General features: G+C 45.3%; 1 long non-coding RNA gene across 2 annotated transcripts in view; it reads left to right on the plus strand.

Annotated features, from left to right (window-relative positions):
- Positions 1 to 6,265, plus strand: part of LOC132649682 (uncharacterized) — a 40,760-nt gene extending 34,495 nt beyond the window's left edge. Inside the window, exons 2-4 of one of the 2 annotated variants that reach the window (XR_009588166.1) lie at positions 3,025 to 3,160; positions 3,540 to 3,647; positions 5,828 to 6,265. This is a non-coding gene — a long non-coding RNA (uncharacterized LOC132649682). Of the gene's footprint in view, positions 1 to 3,024; positions 3,161 to 3,539; positions 3,648 to 4,536; positions 5,058 to 5,827 lie in introns of those variants that run through there. The other variant, XR_009588167.1, reaches the window with a different exon arrangement.
- The last annotated feature ends 3,563 nt before the right edge of the window (positions 6,266 to 9,828 follow it).

Here is a 9,828-nt window from a genome sequence, read left to right on the forward strand (position 1 = left end):
AAGAGAAATGAAAAGTGGTGAAAATATTCAGCCACATATTTGGTTTTGGAAAAAACCAGCAACATCAAAAAAAAAAAAAGTTGAGTGAATGTATAAACAGAGAAAGAGAACCATTCAGGCAAATAAAACCCCCAGTTCTCTGGCACTTTCACCCAGCAAAAGTTAAGTCTTTTTATTTGTCTAGTTATTTACTTGCCTTTTGGTACAGAATCTCCCTGTGGTGGTACAGCCCGGCCTCAAATTTTCTAGGTGCTCAGACTGGCCCTAGCCTCCTAAAAGCTGAAAAGACAAGCATGTGCCATTAGGCTAGTAAAAGCTTAGAGTTCACTCACTGCAAAACCAGTCCTGCGGGTCTTCTGTGGCTTGTCCATCTAGAGCAAGCATTTCCATGGGTGCCAAGTTAGGAGGTGGTGTGCAAGGAGAGGGCAGAGGAGAAAGAAGGGAAAGAATTGTTTCATCTTGATGTTTTTAAGGTTAGCACAAAGTAATAGGTTTAATTTTGCCATTTCATACAAGTGTGTGCTTACCTTGCTTATTCTCCACCCCAACTATCCTCAGGGCTTTTTAAAATGGTCTGACCTAGGAGGCTGATGATCTCTGTCACCTCTCACACCTCACTTAGGAATCTAGGTATTTGGGCAGCTTGGGCTGGGGAGTAAGACTCTGCTCCTGAGGGAAGACAGAAGTAGCAAGAAACAAGACTGGGTAAAACTTTCTCTGCCGTGTGGCAACCAGGGGCCAGGATAAACCTTCAAAAGGCGGGGGCAGGGACAGGGCCTTTAAGCCTATCAAATGCTTTTAGTGACAAATTGCAGTGAGTGAAGGAAAGCAGGTGTGAACTAGGAGGAGACTGCTCTCAGAACTGCTTTGGGGACCCGTCCACGCGCCCGTGCCGTCTCCCCTGGCCTCTAACTCGGGAGTCGAGGTGACCCCATTCCCTTTAATCCTTTGCATTTGCCAGCCTTGCCCAGTCCGTGTAAAGCCCTTGCTGCCATCTTATCGGGGCCACACATCTTAAAGGCCACGCCCTTTAAGGAGGGGCTGCCCCATGGTTAATATCAGGATCCCTGACTCCAGCATGGTGCCTGACTCAATGCCATTCTCTGTTGGAAGGAAAAACAAAAACATCCAACACTCTGGAAATTCTGATCTAAGAACTTGGGTGAGGAAAAAGAACCTATTATATTAAAAAACAAAAACACACCTTTCTTTCTATGGTAGTGCATGCATATAAATTTACACTTTTAACCCTTTTAAAGTATGTAGTTCAGTGGTACTGAGTATGCTGTCCACCTTCTCTCCCATGGAACTTTTCCTACCAGGAACATCTTTGTGTCCTTTAGATAGTGCTCTCCACTCTCTGCTCCCCCAAGCCCCTAACAATCACCACTATACTTCTTGTCTCTATGACTTGACTATTTCAGGGGTCCTCGTGACTGAGCCATTGCTTTAAGACGAACTATAGTTTTCAGGATCATCCATGTTGTAGCGTTAAGTCACAACTTCTTTCTTATTTGTTTATTCATTTAATTTGTGTGTGTGTGTGTGTGTGTGTGTGTGTGTGTGTGCATGTGGGCACAGAGGCCAGAGGAGGATGTTAGGTGTTCTGTTTGATCGCATTGAGAGCGACCCTGACTGGGCTTAGAACTAGGCTGGTGGCCAGCAAGCCCTAATTATTCTTCTGTCTCCACCCCCACATTGGTGAGGTTACAGCATGTGACTACACTCAGGTTTTTGGTTTTTGCTGTTGTTGTTTTGTTTTTATTTTAATGCAGGTACTGGGGATTTGAACTCAGGTCCTTAGGCTTGATCAGCAAGCTCTCACCCTGAGTCATCTCCCCAAGCCCATTTCTTTCCTTTTCAGTAATATCCCCAGATAGGATTATACCATATTTTGATTATCTCTCTTTCAGTGAAATTTGGGTTGTTTCAACATGTTGGCTATGAATGATGCTGTTATGAGTGCAAATTACAACAAGCACTTCTTTAAGATCCTGTTTTAAATTTTTTTGGGAATATCTAGACTTTTTTTTTCTAGCTCTTGGAGTAAAAACACAGCTAGTTCTGAACTCCTCTCTGCTGCAGAGGAGACAGGAAACTAACTGTTGAGGATTGCAGGCTGTAGGGCAAGCACACGGTTCAGGAGGAGAGAAGACGTAAGACTGACCTGACTCGTTGAGCAGAGGTGAGCAGTGGCAGGAAGAGCTGAATCTGGGGCTTGAGGAAGGAGGGGATTCATACCCTCGGTTAAGGGGAATGTAAAGGGAAGATGGCAAGATTTGCTGTGTCTGTATGTGTTGGAGGAGACGGGGTGAAAGCAGGAACCTCCACGCCTTGTTTAGAGTCAGGGTCTCATGTAACCCGGCTGGCCTCAAATTTCTGTTGTTGTCTAAAGTAACTTTGACCTTCTGAGCCTCCTGCCTCTAACTGCTGGGATTATAGGCCCGTGCCACCACACCTTGTTTATGGAAAGCTAAGGATAGAACCCAGGGTCTTGTGCTGTAAGGTAAGGTAAGAACTCTTCCACCTGTACTATATCCCAAGCTAATTTATGATCCAGCTTGTTTGTGGGTAGGGAGTAAAGAGCTTGTGCTAAGTGTGCTTGGAAATGATCCTTATAGAAGACTGTGGATGTCTGCCAGGACCCAGGCAGAATTTACAGGTGGTGGGCGGGGTGCCAAGGTAGGGTCAAAGGCTTTAGAGAAAGTTGGGAAAAGATGGACACTGAAAATGATGTAGCTTTGTAAATGGATGTGGCAGGAGGCTAAAGGAGGACAGGGCAGTTAAATGCCAAAGAACTTCTGAGTGCTGCATACCTAAATAAACCCAGGTCCCCACAGAGGCTCCCCAAAACACAGGGAGGGGCACCCCACGGCCAGAGCACCATCATCTGTCCTGTCAAGCCACTCGTGGTGCCTCCTGTGAGCCTGGCCTGGCCAGACTGCCCACCTTCTAGGAACTTTTTTCTCCATCAAGATCTCCAAACGTCTCACTTTTTACTGGCCTCTTGCTTCCTCCCCACAGTCACCGCCTGGCCCAGGCCTACCAGTAACAGAAGGCTAAGAGCTCAGGGAGTCTCTTTGCTGACTCCGTGGTCTGACCGCAGTTCCGGAAGTTCTCCACTGTGAAGCTGTGGGCTGAAGTGAAACATCCCAGGGAGGTGAGAAAGAGAAGAAAGAAGGGGAGAGGAGTGGGGAGGAGGAGATGGAAAGGAAGAGGAAGAGAAGGGAGAGAAGAAGGAAGAGAACAAGAAGAAATCATTCTAAAAGCAATTGTCCTGAAACACCCATTCCCTCCACCCTCTTCTCTTCCTCAGAGACAACCAGGGTGTCTTAACACCTCGAACTTCTAATGTCTAATTGGAAAACTTTGTCCTCCCCTCCCCCCCTGCCCTGTTTGCCTTGGTCCCCTTTGACATTGTTCTCTTTTCACTGTTCTGTGGGTCTCGGCTTTACACTGCTGTTTTGTTTTGTTTTTCTAAGCAGCCTCTTCCACTAGCATTTGGCTGAGCACTTTTTACTGTCCTTCTCTCCTTGCAGACATGTTGGAAGCCCTCCCACAGGCTGTCCACCTAAGGAAAGCACTGTTCTGAGGTGCTGACTATCTAGATGATGGTGTCCCATACTTGCAAACGTGCTGGCAGCCAGGTAAACAGACAGGCTTCCAGGGCTGCGGGTGGGGGAGGCAGTGCTCAGAGTGCAGAGAGAATTTATTTTGTGCAATAAGTCAAATAGTCAGTGAACTGTAAAAGATGGGCTAAAGAAAAAAAAATACAAAAAAAAAAAGGTGTTCTCTCAGTTTTCCTTTAGTCTGGAGCCAAGCAGCCAAGCAGCCCTTTCACAGGCTGTGCACAGGACCCTGCCTGCTTGGTCTCCTGTCTTCTGCTGTGGTCGGTTTCTGCCAAGTTCATGCCCCCTGTTTGTTTCTGTAAACTAGTGAGATTCCCTGGCTTCTTGTGTTTGCACTGTCAGAGCTCCCTGGAGACCTAGACTGTTTTCATTCTTGCCTGCCCCAGAAAGAACAGCCTTTACTAGCTTCAGTCCCATTGGAGAGTAACCAACCAGTCATGGCAGCCAGGCCCTCCCTCTCTAGCCAGCCCTTCTTAGGTGGTCCTGTTGGACAGGGCACAGGGGCAGCAGAGCAAAGTTCCCAGGAAACAGCTGAAGGACGCTTGTCCTTATGTGGCAGAAATGGGAGGATGGAGAATCTCCAAGAAAGGAGTGGAAAGATTTAGAATAGGTTCTTTGCAGTGTGAGCAAAAGAAATAGGAGAGTTAAAAAGAACACCAGCCAAATAGTTAATGATCTTGTGGCTTCCAAATTGACCCACATGTTAAGAAACAAAGTTAAATCTTAGAGTCAAAGACTGGAGCAGGACACAGGAGTGTGAGGTGACTTGATGGCCATCTCGACCCTCGGCTCAACGCCGGATTAAATGCCGCTCCATGAACAGGGAAGGCCATGCTACACCACCATTCTTTTGCTGACCTCTTGTACAGATATTTCTGACCACAACTTCATGCCTGCTTGGTACTAGATGCCACAGGAGTTGCAAAGCAGCACAACCCAAGGCCCTGCTTCCCGTAGCTGCAGCCATCACAGAAGTCAGGACACAGCCCCAGAAGCCGCTGCACAAGAGTGCATGGTTAAAGCTGACCAGTTCCCACATGTCTGGCATCACACCTACTCTGCAGCTGAGACTTCAGGAGCATAAGTTCAAGGCTTAGATGAGCTACAGGGTGAGTTCAAGACCAGCCTGGACAATTAAGTGAGTTCAAAATACCATAGTGCAGACAGAAGGCACATTCTGTGCCTTGGATAATAAGCACATAGAGTCACGAAACGTTCAGCTCCAGGAACAGGGACTTGGCTAATAGTAACTTTATTAATAAAGTATTTCATTATTCCACATACCAGACATAGTGCTCCATGCCTGTAATCCTAGAACTTGAGACTGGAAGGCAGGAAGATTAAAAGTTCAAGATGAATCTGACTGTGTAGCAAGTTTAGGACCAGCCTGGGCTATCTGTCTCAATCAGAGGGAAAAGCACACAGTGAAAAGCTCACACCCCCCATCTTCAATGGGTACTCTTGAATGTTGTGGGATAATCTCACCACATTCACAACATGATGGTTACAGTCGGTCATGGGTCTGCATTTTAAACACGGAGAAAGGGGCAAGAGCCAAGGTGCTTTCCTTGTCTGCTCTATCTTCCCGTTAACAAAGAAACTTCCTGCCAGAGGCATTACAGAACACTTATCCTGAAACCCCACTGGCCAGAACTTAGTTATATGCCCCACCCTAGCCAAAGTTAAGCTAACCATAATTTCCCATGGCCCTAGTAAACTACGACCAGCTTCTATAAGGCCACTGGTCTCTGCTTGCTACCTCAGTAAAACCAGAAAAGAGTGTGAGGATGGTGGATGAGTAAGTGATAGCCTGTATCTGACTCATGGGCCCTTTCCTGTTGGCTCCTCCTTGACTGTAGCCTTTGAATATGATTCTAAAATTTATTCCCCATGAGTGCTTGCATGCACACAGACATATACACACATGCATACACACACACTCACACACAATAGATCTGACTTGTACAAGGATGGCAACAAAAAATTCTAATCAGCGCTAGCCTGGAACTCACAGAAATCTGCATGCCTGCTGGGACTAACAGTGCATGTCATCACACCTGACAAAATATATATTAAAAAAAAGATGAATGAATGAAGGTACGTTTATGTGTAAAGATTGTTTTTATCATATACCATTTTTTGTCTCCTCTCTTGAACTAAAATCAACCTGCAAACGTCTGACTCCAGCTGTTTTACAGGAACACCTCTCAGCCTGTTTGGTTCCTCTGCTGGCACTTCCCGTTCGGTTGAAGTCTCCAGGGTGAGGCTTCGTGCTCTCTCTCAGGCTCTTGGACTGGGAGCTTCTACAGTAGCTGTGAGCAGCACACACTCACTGAGCCCCAGAAGTGTGGCCAGTGGTGTGCAGGAGCCAGACTTTCAATCTTGTTAAGTTTTAATTTATTCAAATTTTTATTCAGTCCTTAACTCTGCTTTTAGTCATTTGAGTATGTGAACCTTCTCTTCAGCCCTCCGTGTTGTGGTACCGTAAATGTAATTCAGCTCTGCACGATGAAGGTCTGTTATGTCGGCTGAGGTTATTGCCAGTGTAAAACCACCACATCCTGAAGACCTGTATGAAGAGTTAAAAAACTCAATTCGCATATGGATAACTTGTTGAAATGGCAACATTTTAAATATACCCAGTCTATAAAATATATGAAAATTAATTTTGTCTTTATTGTTTTTTATTGTTTGTTTTGAGACAAGGTCTCTCTATGTAGCCCTGTCTGGCCCAGAACTTGCTCTGTAGACTAGGCTGGCTTCAAACTCACAGAAGCCTGCAGGCTTCTGCCACAGTTAAGGACATGTGCTACCAGGCGTAGTGTCTTCACTGCTTTGTAGAGGCGGCTTTAGTAAATGATAGACCACACCGTGGCTCATGCTCTATTTCTCTTGGAGAGCACTGCTCTAGTGCAGATGTGGGGACTGCAAACATTTGTTAAATGAATGCATGAGCCTTCCACATAAACTTCAGGCTGGGTCATAGGATTCCTAATTGTCATGTCCCTTCCTTCCCATCATTCCTTGCAGCCTCTGATGTCACATGCTAGCTTCCTGGTCATGCTGTTATATTAAACTATAAAACAGGAACTTTGCTTGTGGGAATAAGTTTTGATAACTCTCAGGGGAGGAAGAAGTGTCCATGTTGAGGGACTGTAAAAAGCATGGCCCATAACAAAATGAGCCTTTTTGAAGGAGCAGAGTCAGGCTGTTAATCCTCAGCTGACCTTTGGTTTCAGAGTTTGCCATTTCTGGTGGCCATTTTGAAATCTCCAGTCAGCTCTGTCTGGATGTGCTCATTCTGCTAACAGTGTTTCATAAAAGGGCGGGGACTATACTCGGGGCAGATTCTCCCTGTTGTTCCTTGCTAGCCCCAGTGCAGACAAGCTACCTTGGCTACGTGGCTACACCTGGAGAACAGAGACATGCTGAGCACCAGCAGGGGTTTCCTGGGAAAACCTGCTCTGTTTGAGCCTCAGAGTCCACACCCCAGCTTGCAGGGGCCTAGCACGGAGCCTGCCACTGCTCTCCGGATATATGGGGAAAGGGTTACATATTGGAATGCCAGCAGTGATTCACCAGGGGTGATATTAGGTGTGGTTTTATTTTCTTCTTTATACTGTAGTCTTAACATGTGTAGTCATTTGCCGTTTCTAAAACAAAACTTTGGGAGACATGCGAGGTGTATCACTTCCCTTCGTGGGGCTGATTTTGAGGCATTCTTAACCCCGTTCCGCACTCAGCCTTTCTGGATTTCCCTAGACATTCATTTCAGCTTTGCCGCGCTTGATTCTATCTCAGGTTCTGAGTCGGCTTGTTGCTGGTTAGGCCTATGTGTGGGCACTTGCTGCCTGGTGTCCCATGGATACGGGATGCTCTTTCTTTCAAAAGCTTTTGGGAAGATGTTTGAGACAGAGCGTGGGGAGCCTGGGCTTGTGCTAAACCGTGCCCCAGTGGGGGCTGTCCACTCCAGGCTTTATCCACTCACAATTCGCTGCCTTATGTAGTGTTGTTTGTTGGAATCCAGTCACTTCTTTTAAATTTTTAATCTAATTTTATGTATTGTTAGTGTGTGTGTGTGTGTGTGTGTGTGTGTGTGTGTGTGTGTGCGTGCACAGCTGTGTGCATTCCACAGCACACCTATGGTACTCAGAGAACAGCTTTAGGAGGCAGTCCTTTACTTTCACTGTGTTCTAGCATTGACCTCCAGCTGTCAAGTTTGTGCAACCAAGAGCCTCCAACTACTGAACTATCTCGCCAACCCCATTCCTTTCCTTTCCTTTCCTTTTTTATCTTTTAAGAATTTTGCTGTGCCAGTCCTGATGAGACCAGATAGGCTAGGGTCAGAGGGAAGGGGAGGTTCCTCCCCTATCAGTGGACTTGGGGAGGGGCATGGGAGGAGATGAGGGAGGGAGGGAGAGAGGGTGGGATTGGGAGGGAATGAGTGAGAGGTAGCTGGGATTCAACGTGAATAAACTGTAATTAATTTTTGAAAAGTCACTGTGTATGTTCTCTGTACATGGCACTGTGATCCGCAGGGTTATACTTGGGCGTACTGCCACCCCCATTTCTGGTCCACCCCTTCATTAGTCTCCCTTGTTTCCCTGGACAGTTGCGATTCTACTTTCATGTCATATATACCTATATGAACATTTGTTTTTTAATCGTGATAAAAATGTGCACAATTAAATTCTTGTAATCCCAGAACTCCAGAGGTAACGGGCCAGAGAACGGTCAGACGTTCATGTATTTCATCCATGAGATAGATAATACTTGGTCTCAATAGCAATACAATAATAATTTTTACCACTTTTATGAATTTCATGAATTTTAAATGTACATGGAGTACAGTGGCATTAAGCAGACATATATTGCTGTGTTTTCAGAACCTTGACGATATCCATTCTCTGCCCCTAGAAGTCTCTATGTCCCTGCCCCTGCCCCTGCCCCCTACCCCTGACCCCTGATGACTACTGTTCTTTCTGCCTCTGGAATTCTGCTGCTCTTGGTCCCTCGCTGGAATCAGTCACAGTGTCCTGTGACTGGCGTATTGCACTTAAGAGTCTACAGGATCCATTCATGTTGCAACACATGCCTTTCTTCCAGGCACGGGATATTGCTGCACACTTCCGTGTCTGCCCGTGGGTGGAGGAGTACCTAGGATGCTTTCGGCTTTTTGGCTTTTGTGAATCGTGATGCTCTGAACATGGATGTATAAACAGCTGTTTGAGAAAGTTTTTTTCTCAAAGCAAACTTGCTAGAGCATATGACGGTTCCCTTTTCCAATTTTCAAAGATTGCTCAAACTATTTTCCGTAGAAAAGCTGTGTCATTTTTTCCATATGGTATGTTAGTTAACTTTTCTTATTTAGGTTGCCATCTTCCTGAGCACCGTGTTCCATTCACTTCTAAATCTCTCAGGTGCGTTCATATGTCCGTCAATGAAAGTCACTCTCCCCAATCTCCTAGGAGCTCATCTGTAGGCTAAGGCATTCCTTGTGCTCAACACTCACATTCTGTGAGTCACACCCTGCTAGTAACGTTTATGTTTTCAGAAGCTTGCAGTCTGGCCATTCAGCTTTTTAGAGGAGGGACAGTGTACTTAGAAAGTCTCAGCTGCAAGCCTGGCTCTCCCACGTAGACGTTAGGTGTCTGTGGCCTAGTGTCTAACCTCTGGTTTCAGACACTTGTCACATCGTGTGATGACTGTTCTTGGCTGTCAGCTTGACTGCATCTGGAATTAACTAAAACCCAAGTGGTTAGGCTCACCTGGAAGGGACTTTTTCTTAATTAAGTCATTTGCAGTGGGAAGAAGACACTTTTTTTTTTGTCTTATTGATCTTTTCCTTCTATATTTTGGTTTCTGTTTTTGTATTTTTATGAGATTTGTGTATATGGTTTTGCTTTTTGTTTGTTTTTTAAAGAAAAAAAAAGGGTGTAGATTTGGGTGAGTGGAGAGGTGGGGAGGGCCTGGGAGACGTTTGGGGGGGGAGAAAAGTATCATCAGAATGCAATATATAAAAGGTTTTCAATTAAAATTTCTTAAAAATGAAAACTAAACAAGAGAAACAAACAAAAACAATAAAAAAAGAAAGAAATCCTATTTTCAAATACAGTCATTTGGGGAATAAAAATTTGAGAGCTAGTAAGCGTTAGTAATATTCTATTCAAATCTCTAAGTTCAAAGCCAGCTTGATCTA

This window comes from Meriones unguiculatus, chromosome 21, assembly GCF_030254825.1.
Source record: "Meriones unguiculatus strain TT.TT164.6M chromosome 21, Bangor_MerUng_6.1, whole genome shotgun sequence".
Taxonomy (NCBI): domain Eukaryota; kingdom Metazoa; phylum Chordata; class Mammalia; order Rodentia; family Muridae; genus Meriones; species Meriones unguiculatus.